General features: G+C 41.9%; 1 long non-coding RNA gene across 1 annotated transcript; it reads left to right on the top strand.

Annotated features, from left to right (window-relative positions):
- The first annotated feature begins 254 nt into the window (after positions 1 to 254).
- Positions 255 to 2130, top strand: LOC140003154 (uncharacterized). Its single transcript, XR_011811210.1, has 3 exons — positions 255 to 459; positions 1717 to 1895; positions 1995 to 2130. It is a non-coding gene; the product is annotated as an uncharacterized lncRNA (long non-coding RNA).
- The last annotated feature ends 8696 nt before the right edge of the window (positions 2131 to 10826 follow it).

Here is a 10826-nt window from a genome sequence, read left to right as displayed (position 1 = left end):
GAAGATCAGAGATCTCTACTCCAAATGATCTGTCAGCAAGTGGAAGCTTTAAAGGTAAACAACTTTGTCGCCACGTTCAATGCAGATCAGCTCATCTTTTTGTTATAGTAAGGACTCAGTGATAAAATAGGTATTTCTGTAAGTAATTTCTGAATTTCTGAAAGTAATATTTGATACAGCCCACTGTATCAAATATTACTTTCCTTAGTGAAGTTCACTCTTTATCTATGTGATGTTTCTGTTTTCTAGGTCATATGCTGCTGAAATTGAGCCACGGCAAGGAAGACTTCCTGACAAAGGTAGTGGAATCTTTGGCAAACAAAAGTGGTTCATCTGCACTGTTTGATCATCTCTTCAAGAGTGGAGTTTCCAGAGAGAGGTCTTTCCTTGGTACAGAGGATATCGGAAATGTCAGTACGCAAGCACCAGCGCTAGCGGAACTTCATAAATATGATGTTGGTAAGAGGTGTTACTCTCTGAAACTCAGCATAAACATGACTGTCTGTACCAGAGGTTCTTCTAGAAATACTTCGTATTGCAGTAAGAAGACAGATAGCAACACTGAACAGCTAGTATGGCCCTAATCACTCCAAAAGAGGAGTGAATATGTAAGGAGTTTCAATTTATGCTGTAACATGTTGCTGAGAAGCAGTATTGTTATGCTTGGTTCTTAAGAATCTGTCACATACTTCCCTACTTCTATCCTTTCTGTGTTCTCTAGTCTGTTCTGATCCATTTTCATTTGCTGCTGCCTGTTTAGCTCTTTGTGTTTGGACATCGGTAAGCGTCAATGGGAAGGCAGGTCTGTCTTCCTATGCGACCTATGAATACAGGCTTATGAGCACACAAAAAAAGTAACTTTAGGAGGAGTTGCAAACTAGTAAAAACTTCTCCTTTTTGGAACTTGACTTGATGATGAAGTCTGGCTTTGAATTTTGGTGTAATAAGGTTAGAGTACTAGTAGTTTTTTACCTGGCTGATAATTTTTAGAAACTTTTAGGCTGTTAAATCTGTTGTGCATACTACCTAACTCTCTTAGGTAATTTTAGACAATAAGGCTTACAGTCCTTTATCTTAAATAACTAAAAGCTTATACTACCACAACCTCTCATAAGCAGTTTATTTATGGTATTTTTTGTTATGTGTTTTAAAACAACGAAAGTCTGTGTGTATTGCATGCAGCCTCTGCAGATCTTCCCTGATAAGGAAATAAGTGCAAAAACATAATTGCCAAAAAAAAGTCTGGCTTTAAGTTAGAAACTGTGTTCAAGTTATTTTAACTTTGCTGAAGACAGAGATTTCACGAGCATTACAGAACTAGAAAAACTGCAGTACTCCGGTTTAATACATTAGTTTAATCTGCTGCCTCGAAATGAAGAGGCTAAAATTTAAAATCCTTATGCATTTCAGTGGAAATGTTATCTCCATAATACACTTAGCTTGTGCACTCCATGAAGTGGATGCTGCTTCTTCAGAAGATATTTATATAATATAAATAGATGCTGAAATCACTTTGTGCTATGTCTTATTTTTAAAATGCTTATTTCCAGCTTAGATGGAGGCAAAAAGATGGGAAGAGACTGCTAGGAAGCTCCTTCAGTGTGATATATATACTAAAACTCTACTTTTCATTTAACGAAATCTGGCTTCGATCAGATACAAGTCTTCCCAACTAGGATGCAGGTATTAACTTCCTACAACTTTGTTTTTGCATAGGTGCCGTTCGAATGCACAATGGTAGTCTCCAGCACCTCGTGTGGCTTTGTTTGCAGTGGATCTTGATGTCAGCATTCCCCCCAGTGCGCAGATGGCTAAAACAAATTTTTCACTTGCCCCAAGAAACATCAAGACTAGAGACAGATGCTCCTGAATCCATTTGCCTGTTAGATCTTGCAGTAAGTAAATTTTCCCAGTTCTTAGATGTACTATGCAGTTTAAGAGTTTTTATTATCTAATACCTTTTATTTGTTTATCTTTTAATTTTACAAAAATAGGTATTTCTGCTTGGAGTGGTATTCACTAGCAACTTAAAATTGCAAGAGAAGTTTAACGCTCTCTACAGTGCACATCAGCCTCAGTTCTTACCGTTGCCAGTGTGCAAACAGCTCTATACTGAAAAGCAAAGAGCCTGGTGGGATGCTGTTCGGACTCAGTGATCCTAGCATGAACTAATGCTTGCTTGCTAGGCCACCACGTAACTCAGTGACAATATCTTCGGTAAACATCTACCTAAAATGAGTGCAAAATGAGTGCACTTGTTGCCTAAAAACCCCGATTTGGGACTCAGTCAGGGGTATGGAGGCAAACCTTCCAAGGACTGTGTGTGCAGAAAGTTCTTTTCTCATCAGCTTGGGTATCATCCAGTTGGTTCTGGGATTTTTGTTTCTGGCTTTAGGAAACACTCCCAGCATATTGTATAGCATAAACAGATCTTGGGTTATTCCAGCAGCCACCTCTTGATTTTTTTTTCAGAGCTTGAACACGATTGTAATTAGTGTAGGTATTGCTCCTTATGCTTTCTTCTACAAATGCCTGTATATGCAGTTACATTCTCTTAATTGAAACACTGTCTTAATAGAATGAGATGCAAAAAATGCAACGCAATAATTCCAACTGGAATGTATCATCTCATCGCTGGCCTGGTGAAAGCTATGGAGCAGACTCTAGGTCAGAGAGCTATCAGAGAGCACAAAATCTTCATGAAGCTCCGTTAACAGGTAAGTTGTTGCTGATTTTTTAATTAATTTACTCTTTATTCAACTTCTCAGGACGATGAAGTTACCAGCTCTACCGATTTAGTCCCTGCCATTAAAGTACCAGCTCCATCAGCTGATGTGAAGCGAGATTCCACCACAGGCAACATTCATATAGGGCAGAGTTTACCAGCAGATGATGAGAAACCTGTAAACCTGGCAAATAAAAAAGAAAGTGAATCTTTCGTTTTTAAGAGCTGGGATCTCTCTCTAGAGAAAGGGTAATTGACAAGGTAATCGGGAGACGAGCACAGGCCCTCAGGCTCTGGAGACGACTCCTGGCAGCTGTGAGAGAAAGATATCCCCATAAGGAAGATATTGTATAATCACGTAGGCAAGTGGACCACTATGGATAAAGGTCTCCAGCATCTGCGGGAATTAGCTGTGCGGGAGATGATGTATAGTGATTCGGACAATGCCCAGACACATCAAGACCCCGATGAAGTCCAGTGCACAACATCCATGTGGCATAAATTTGTGCGGAGTGCACCACCAGCACATGCCAGTACCCTGGCAGTAATTAACTGGGATGAGGGGATGGGACCAAGAATGTATGATCTGTCTGTCCTGCCAGCTTCAAAAATATGAAGACAATCTCTCTGCTCCGCTACAGTCCTGTGTCTCAGCTGTGGAGAAACTGTCTAAAGGACTTGACCAGCTCGTGGAACAAGTATATTCCCCCTCATTTAGACAGAGTGATACTTCAGCCACTAAGAATCAGCATTTGCCTGCTCAAGAGAGAGAGTACCCAAGACGTACACCATGTGGCACCTTGTGGTTTTATCTGTGTGACCATGGGGAAGATATGAGGAAATGGGATGGTGTACCTACTTCAACCCTAGCTGCTCGGGTACGTGAACTGAAAGGAAATACAGCAGCAAGAAGAGGGGCTCCTAAGAGAAATGCTGCTCCGGTTTCTATTGGGCAGTACCCCAGAGGCAGTAGAAGAGCTGATGTTATTCTTGACCCTGATGAAGGGACCTCTGCCTCTCATTTGCAAGAATTAAGTGGCAGACGCTCCAGCCAGGACTAGAGGGGCCCTGCCTCTGGCCAGGTAGAGGAGAGGGATAACCGGATTTATTGGACTGTGTGGATCCGATGGCCTGGCACATCAGAACCACAAGAATACCAAGCTCTAGTGGACACTGGCGCACAATGTACCTTAATGCCATCAGGCTAGCAAGGGACAGAACTCACCTGTATCTCTGGAGTGACAGGGGGATCCCAACAACTATCTGTACTGGAAGCTGAAGTGAGTCTAACTGGGAATGAGTGGCAAAAGCATCCCATTGTGACTGGCCCAGAGGCTCCATGTATCCTTGGCATAGACTATCTCAAGAGAGGGTACTTCAAGGATCCAAAAGGATACCGGTGGGCTTTTGGCATAGCTGCTTTGAGCACAGAGAAGATTAGGCAGCTGTCTACCTTGCCTGGCCTTTCAGAAGACCCTTCTGTTGTAGGATTGCTGAAGGTTGAAAAACAACAGGTACCAATTGCTACTACAACGGTGCACCGACGGCAATATCGCACCAACCGAGACTCCCTGATTCCCATCCATGAGTTGATTCACCGACTGGAGAGTCAGGGAGTAATCAGCAAGACTCGCTCACCCTTTAATAGTCCTATATGGCCAGTACGAAAGTCTAATGGCGAGTGGAGGCTAACAGTGGACTACCGCGGCCTGAATGAAGTCACGCCACCACTGAGTGCTGCAGTGCTGGACATGCTAGAACTTCAGTACGAACTAGAGTCAAAGGCAGCCAAGTGGTATGCCACAATTGATATTGCTAATGCATTTTTCTCCATCCCTTTGGCAGCAGCATGCAGGCCGCAGTTTGCTTTCACTTGGAGGGGCATCCAATACACCTGGAATCGGCTGCCCCAGGGGTGGAAACACAGCCCTACCATTTGCCATGGACTGATCCAGTCTGCACTGGAGCAAGGGGGAGCCCCTGAGCACCTTCAGTACATTGACGACATCCTCGTGTGGGGCAACACAGCAGAAGAAGTTTTCGAGAAAGGGAAGAAAATAATCCAAATTCTCCTGAAAGCTGGTTTTGCCATTAAACAGAGCAAGGTCAAGGGGCCTGCACAGGAAATCCAGTTCTTGGGGGTAAAATGGCAGGATGGACGTCGCCATATTCCAATGGATGTGATCAATAAAATAACAGCAATGTCTCCGCCAACTAGCAAAAAAGAAACGCAAGCTTTCCTAGGCCTCGTGGGATTCTGGAGAATGCATGTGCCAGGCTATAGTCAGCTTGTGAGTCCTCTGTATCGAGTGACTCGAAAGAGAAACTATTTCGAGTGGGGCCCTGAGCAACAACAGGCATTTGAAAAAATCAAACAAGAAATAGCTCGTGCAGTAGCCCTTGGGCCTGTCCGTACTGGACCAGCTGTGCAAAATATACTGTACACTGCAGCTGGGGAGCATGGCCTCACCTGGAGCCTTTGGCAGAAAACCCCAGAAGAAACTCGAGGCCGACCTCTGGGCTTCTGGAGTCGGGGCTATCGAGGATCAGAAGCCAATTACACCCCAACTGAAAAAGAAATACTCACAGCATATGAGGGTGTTCGAGCTGCTTCAGAAGTTGTGGGTACAGAGGCACAGCTCCTCTTGGCACCGCGGTTACCTGTGTTCCATTGGATGTTCAAAGAGAAAATTCCCACTACACACCATGCAACTGATGCTACATGGAGTAAGTGGATAGCGCTAATTACACAGCGGGCTCGAATGGGAAAACCCAATCGCCCAGGAATCCTGGAAGAGATTATGGACTGGCCGGAAGGCAGAGATTTCGGAGTACCAACAGAAGAGGTAACCCGTGCTGAAGAGGCACCACCATACAATGAGTTGCCAGAAGACAGAAAGCGGTATGCGTTGTTTACTGACGGATCCTGCCGTGTGATAGGGAGTCATCGGAAATGGAAAGCTGCTGTGTGGAATCCCATACGACGAGTTGTGGAGGCCATGGAAGGGGAAGGTGAGTCGAGTCAGTATGCAGAAGTAAAAGCCATACAACTAGCCCTAGATATCGCCGAAAGAGAAAATTGGCCAGTATTGTATCTTTATACTGAGTCATGGATGGTGGCAAATGCTCTGTGGGGGTGGCTGCAGCAATGGAAAGAGAGCAACTGGCAGCGCAGAGGTAAACCTATCTGGGCTGCTACCCTGTGGCAAGATATTGCTGCCCGGGTAGGAAACCTGGATGTTAAAGTACGTCATGTAGATGCCCACATGCCCAAGAGTCGCGCTACTGTAGAACATCGGAACAACGAAGAAGTGGATCGAGCTTCGAAAATTGAAGTGGCTCAGGTGGACCTAGACTGGGAACGTAAGGGTGAGCTGTTTGTAGCTCGATGGGCCCATGAAACATCAGGACATCTGGGGAGGGATGCCACTTAGAGATGGGCTCGTGATCGAGGGGTGGACTTGACCATTGAAGCTATCACACAGGTTACCCATGAGTGTGAGACCTGTGCTGCAATCAAGAAAGCCATGAAGGTAAAATCTCCCTGGAACAGGGGGAGATGGCTAGGGTTTCAATATGGTGAGGCCTGGCAAATTGACTATATTGGACCACTTCCAAAAACCCGCCAAGGCAAACGGTACATACTCACCATGGTAGAAGCAACTACTGGGTGGCTGGAAACATACCCTGTAAACCATGCCACGGCCCGAAACACTATCTTGGGCCTGGAAAGACAAGTATTGTGGCGTCATGGTACACCAGAGAGAATTGAGTCTGACAATGGGAGTCATTTCCAAAACAATCTTGTTACCTCCTGGGCAAACAGGCATGGTATTGAGTGGGTGTACCACATCCCTTATCACCCACAAGCCTCTGGGAAGGTTGAGAGGTACAATGGACTGTTAAAGACTATGTTACGAGCATTAGGTGCTGGGACGTGGAAACAATGGGACACAAATCTACCAGAAGCCACTTGGCTAGTTAACAATAGGGGGTCTGACAGCCGTGCTGGTCCTGCCGAAACAAAACCCCTACACACTGTGAAAGGAGCTAAAGTTCCCGTAGTGCATGTAGGAAGGTGGATGGGGAAGGCAGTGTGGGTTGCTCCTGCCTCGGGAAAAGGCAAACCCACTCGTGGGATTGTCTTCGCCCAAGGACCAGGGTACACCTGGTGGGTCATGCAAAAGAATGGGGATATCAAGTGTGTGCCTCAAGGAGATTTGACACTGAGAGAAAACTAATCTGTAATCTAAGTTATATGTTGTAGGAAGATGCTGTAGGATCAACGACAGGTCAACGTTGCAAGGAGCCGGGCAGTGCAACAAGGACTTGAGCTAAGCTGGTGCTGGCGTCCAGACATCCAACTCCACCTGCCTTGAGTGGCCACTTTGGCAGATGAAGACCTAATCATCAACAGTTCTTATGAACATTTTCCAGGAAAGACCTATGGAATGAAAAGATTCGCCTGCCTATTATTCCTGTCCTGTTAAAGGACCAGGAATAATGATGAGAATGCTTGTATGCTAAAATATGGGGATCTGAGTGTGACACAAATGTTATGGAATAAGGGGTGGAGGTTGTACTGGGTCTGGCTGGAATGTTAACTTTCCCGGCAGCAGCCCATACAGTGCCGTACTCTGTACTCGTAGCTGGAACAGCAGTGTTATCACACCAGTGTCGTGTCTACTGCTGAGCAGCAGTGGCACAGCATTGGGCCTTACTCTAACTCTCCTAGGGGGCGGGCAAAAAGTGAGGAGAAAAACATCACTAGGGCAGCTGACCTAAACCAATCAAAGGGATATTCCATATCACGTCACACTCAGCAATAAAAGGTGGAAACAGGAAGAAGAGGGGAGGGGTGGGCTCTCCTTGGGAAAACGTCGGTCCTCCTCTTGAACACCGGCTGCGTGCGCTGAGGCCTTGCTTCAAGGACATGGTCAATCATGGCTCATTTGTGGGAAGCAGAGAGTAATTTCTTTCCTCTGCACTTCCACATAGCCTTCATTTATTTTATTTGTTTGTTTTCCTCCCTTCTTTTTATTTTTCCCTTTTCCCCTCCCTTTTCCCCTTTCCCTTTTTATTTCCCCTTAGTTAAATTGTTTAGTTCATAATAATCTTTATTTAATTATTATTTCCCTTTAATTAAATTATCCTTATCTCAACCTGTGAGTTGTTCTTTGCTTTACTTCTCCCCCTCCTCATCTAAAGGAGGGGGGGGGTGAGAGAGCAGTTGTGGGGTTTAGCTGCCCAGCACGGTAAAACCACCACACCTATTCGTGAATGAGGGAAATACCAGTACGATTCTACATGATACAAAGTAACTTACAGAATACAGAGGGTTTGGTCAACAAATTTATTGAAAACACTAAAACAAATAAACACTTTTTCAAGAACAAAAGAGAGTTGGCATACCTCACCCAGAACAACAATTTGATTGAAAGATACTGCTAGGCATTTATGCCACTCCCAAATTATGTAGAATTGCTTTGGCGTTTATGGTGACAAGAAAGCCTTGTGGATGTTCTATTCCTTGCAGTCCTTCAATGGTTTGGCGAAGCGCAAGTAATTCAAACATATTCTTATTGCTTCTGCAAAAGATTTAACATAGAATAAGTGACATAAGATAATTAACAAGTTTCAACTTTACAGTAAAGATTTTACAGATTTATTATCTTTCAGTGAAAAAAAACATATTGGGAGCTTCACATAACTCTGTCTCTAAGCAGAAAGTTATCAATGCATGGTAAGAAAAATCTTGACAAAAGTCATCAAGAACTATGCTTTCTCTTGACTAAATGGTATTTACATGTAGTACAGTGGAAGATCAAGGAAAACCTGTAAAAAATTTCCCCAGTGAGAAGCAAGATTTCAGAAACAGGATGTGTACAGAAAATCCACAATAACATCGAGGCAAATACAGTAATGAACTACTACAAAACCAAGGATAAAAAAATTAAAGAATATTTCAAGGTTCATTTCTTAAGATTTATGGCACCACCTGTGAGGTTGTCTTTTAATTAAACAAATTAAAAAATCTGGATTTCTGAGTACACTTTTAGTTTATTTCCGATGAAAAATATGATTTAAATTAGAGTATTTTACAGGAAGTTTTTTTTTTTTTATTTTTTCCCCCAGAGTTCAGTTTTGTTCCTAAGAAAAATCAAACAAAACCCTCAGTTTTGTAAATAACTAACTCTAATGTAAGCAACAGTTTAGTGTAAATACCTGCTTTTATAAATGAAACAATCCCATTAAATAATGCACATCAACGGAACTCAGCAGCATTCTACCACTGACATGCTGAAGCTCTTTGTTATAATAAATTAGTAACCAGTAAGCAACAGAAACCTATTCTGTAAAGGTTAACATTCCCCCAAAGTCTTAAATGGCTCAAGACTTTAAACCGTGTGTTGTTTTTTTGTTTGTTTTGTTTGTTTGTTTTGATAGAGATGAAAATTGACAAAACTGAAATTTAAGTCACATACAAAACAATTTTCAGAGGACATTTTTACCAAGTAACTCAGTAAAACCGAAGGTCAGGGGGAAGAAAAGAAGGGTTTTCTTCTAAGCATTCTCGTCATCTAAATAAATGAGGAATATATGTTCTTTAGGCTAGTTATTTTTTAGTTCATATTCTGAACTACACAGATATATAGGCAAATTGAGAGATTCATCTTACATATCTGTGACAAACATTTTAAACATAATTGCTAACAATGAAAGTCCAGCATTATTTGTATTGGAGCAAATGAACGTCAAAACAGAGATGCGCTTTTAAAAAAAGAGAAAGGTCCCCAAGTTCAGTGATCTAATGGCAATTAACAGAAAAACGGTAGTAAAGGATTACTTTATTTCGGAGAGTTTCTGTAATATAAAACAAATCCTTTCCAAAATCGAAATGTCTAGCTCGCGATTCTGAAGCAATGCAGCCAAAGTATGGAAAAAGCGTTCATTACTGCAGTCTTCCAGGAAAATCTTTAAGTAAACTGTAAAAGAAAATAGTTAAAAAGTTTAATCACAGCACTTGGCTCATGGAAAACTAAATCATTGATTTATAGCTTTTGAGGGTTTTATATGCGCCTCATGCTGTGCAACCATGAGAACAATGTACTAACTGGGTATATTCTAGGCATGTGATGCAAAAATCAGGTAAAACCGCGAACAAAACTCACCCAAGTTCCTAAGAATTCTGATATTACCAGCACTTGTGGTATTAAAACAAGGCCTATTCCCTTGAGAACAAAGGAAAACAGGACACTGAGCAATTTTAAACTCAGATAAAAAAATCTCATCTTCAACATGTTTATTCAATGCTCCTTTTCTTATGATGACATGAGGAGAACACTAAGCTATGCTAAAAAAACTGACAAGGAAATATTTTAAGCTGCTGCAAAATGACGTACGGAAATAGTACATGTAGACACTGATGACTAGACAGCTTTTCATTATCAAAACTGTCACCGTACCATTTCAAGACAGGCAGAATCGTAATTGAGAGGTCAGAGTTGGATAAGAACACCTGAATATCAAAACAATTCCTGTAAAATGCTGGATAATTTTTAAACATGGCCATATAGTATAATCTTTTCTATTTATCCTGCTCCCCAAAACTTAGTCAATTCAGAATAAAGTAAAATCTGTTCCCTTGTGTTATTTCACTCTTGATTCTAATAGTACAGACTGATTTAGAGCAACACCATAAAGAACATAAGTACCGATTTAATAGGTCACAGAACTGAACACATTTGTTAGGAATCCAACAAAACAAGTCACTATTCACTGCACTCTGCCCTTAGCGTATAAACACACTTGGTATGCCCCAGGATATAGTTACTTCGAATATGCCATTAAATTAATAGTTATTGTAATATTATTCTACTTTTACTGTAGAAGAAGGAGGTCCTACAATTTATTCCTATAAATATCCTTAAATATCTAAAAATGCCTTAAATTCCTTTTTGTAGGTGTAAACAAATACCATATTCTGCTTACTTGGGCATTTCTTTGCTGGCTTGTTCTTACTGGTCTCAATAATACTGTATTATTTTATTATTAAAAATACCGGTCTTAAGGTATCTTAAAAAAACTTTATTAATATATA

Source organism: Anas platyrhynchos, chromosome 8 (genome assembly GCF_047663525.1).
Source record: "Anas platyrhynchos isolate ZD024472 breed Pekin duck chromosome 8, IASCAAS_PekinDuck_T2T, whole genome shotgun sequence".
NCBI classification, from domain to species: Eukaryota; Metazoa; Chordata; class Aves; order Anseriformes; family Anatidae; genus Anas; species Anas platyrhynchos.
This window is presented reverse-complemented; position numbering and strand designations above follow the sequence as displayed.